Source organism: Triticum aestivum, chromosome 2A, assembly GCF_018294505.1.
Source record: "Triticum aestivum cultivar Chinese Spring chromosome 2A, IWGSC CS RefSeq v2.1, whole genome shotgun sequence".
Classification (NCBI taxonomy): Eukaryota; Viridiplantae; Streptophyta; class Magnoliopsida; order Poales; family Poaceae; genus Triticum; species Triticum aestivum.
This window is the reverse complement of record NC_057797.1, coordinates 21,756,352-21,758,482: the sequence shown is the minus strand read 5'-3', so window position 1 is coordinate 21,758,482 and position 2,131 is coordinate 21,756,352. Positions and strand designations below refer to the sequence as shown.

At 38.9% G+C, this 2,131-nt stretch overlaps 1 long non-coding RNA gene across 1 annotated transcript; it reads right to left on the bottom strand.

Moving 5' to 3' along the window:
- Window positions 1–206: 206 nt before the first annotated feature.
- On the bottom strand, window positions 207–837 carry LOC123187135 (uncharacterized). Its single transcript, XR_006493837.1, has 2 exons — window positions 774–837; window positions 207–689 (listed from the first exon to the last, which is right to left on the bottom strand). It is a non-coding gene; the product is annotated as an uncharacterized lncRNA (long non-coding RNA).
- Window positions 838–2,131: the final 1,294 nt, after the last annotated feature.

The window sequence follows — 2,131 nt, the reverse complement described above, 5'->3', positions numbered from 1 at the left end:
CCCGCGCCGACCCGTATTTTGGCGGTTATTTCGCGGGTCGCGACTTTATACGGGGTCTGCTAGAGATGCTCTAAGCATCTCTGCCCGAGGGATGCTTCGGGAAGCATAAGCATCTCTAGATGAGCGTTGAAGTGCGGTGGGAGTGCATACGCAGCACACTTTACTGTATCTTAGCTTTGAAAATATTTTACTGTATCACACAGATATGAGAGTCCGTAAATTCAACCAGTACACCAGTAGCATATAGGATAAGTACATTCCTGAGATCTTGATGGTGTGTAGCATCTAGGGAGCTACGGCCGGACTACGCAGAGACATTGACGACATGATACATATCTCATGCCACATGACTCTGTACGTGGAAGTAAAAGCAATATAAACTTAGGGTATTCATTCCATACTCATAATCCCTCAGTTTGCCTTAGTTTCCTCCAACAGCTTGAGCTGCTTCTTGGGTATTCTGGGACATCCCTTGGCAATTAGGGTAGGTTCCAAGTGGGCACTGGTGATCATTGCTCGGAGGCCCGTTCCTTCCATCAGTGCTAGACATCAGACTGCGCATTTCCATCTGTGGCACCACCGTATCGTGAGATTCATAGTTCGCCACATTTCTTGGCATGCAGGTGCATAAGTTGATAAAAATCAGCCCAACAACCATGATCACACTGATCTTCATTACGAATAGTGTACTTATGGAAATAAGAAAACAAGAAAGTTAATTAGGATAACTGCAGGAAGACGAAGCTCTTCGAAATGCAAGAAGTAGTACTTACATAATTCTGCTCAAATTGGTTGAGCTGAATGGTTTGTACAGCTCTCTCTGGTAGAGAATAAACTTAGTGTGATGTGATAAGCTACTTATAGGGGGCAAGAATGGATGTTTGCCTCTTTTTTGATCACATCTGACACTCTACCATGGAAAATGGATCCTCCACTAACTCGAGATTGTGTAGAGAAATGATGGCAGGGTGAAAACTACCCCCCCCCCCCTCTTAAACGTTTACCTTCTTTTACTCTATGGCACAATCAAGAAATTTACTTTTCAATATCCATATAGCGGCTTGAGCTATCATCTCCAGTGGTAAAAAGCAGATTGCTTTTTGAATAATGACACCATGGATGTAATTTTCAGCTGTCTTGTCTTAAAAAAGATGGTGGATTAGGTTTCTCCATTATCGTTTAACCTATGGTCATTTGAGTTGTGTCTTATCTAAAATAATTCAGTTAACTTTTTTCAGTTATCTGCATAAAAATATAGGTAATTACACAAAGTGGTAATTAGCAGGTTTGATAATATTTGAAAATAAATAGTCGACGTGCAAGAGTGCCACAATTCCCTTAATATGTCATCATAATAAACAGATATTTAGTACATAGTTTTCCCTAGTGATTCACAAACTAGAACCAAGATTACCATTTGCTTATCTTGTTTCCTTACAAACAAGGATATAATATTAGTGGGTAAGGAGAATGAATGTAGTCATTACAATTAAAATCAAATTTAACTCCATGTATGAGAACGACTAACCATATATAATTCCAAAAAGATTAGCAAGATCATAGCAAACATTTTTTTGTTTCTTCAAGAACATGGCCAATGTATTTTGGTTCCTCCCTGCGACAACATGCAAATTTCACTTCAGGGAGCGCTGAAATAGAATGATTAAAAATACCGTCAACATGCAAGGAGGGCAAATGATGAAACAAATAGTGTGGCGGTGCTGAAGAGATCAAGGAACATGACAATGTTGTGCCCTGGAGATTAATCTCAGAGAGTATGGCATGAAACATCAGTCTTTCTTGGACCAAGGCTGATATGTAGTTTCAAAGTCACCTCTAAATAAGTACACCTCGAATTGCATTTTACATTATATTTAATGGTTAAATAAGTTACTCTTTTTTCGGAGCAATAAGACAGCTGAAAAGTAGACTCATTACACCTTTCATTCCCCTGGTGTGATAATGTTGAGCAAGATAGTAAATGTCCATTCACATTGTTTAGAGACACATGATAAAGTCTAACAACTAATGCAAATTGACCTATCATATTCCAGGTACATCAAATTCACCCACTTTCAGTTGTCTAGTATCTTTTATTGGTGGAGAATCAAGTTTTTACACGAGAAGATTT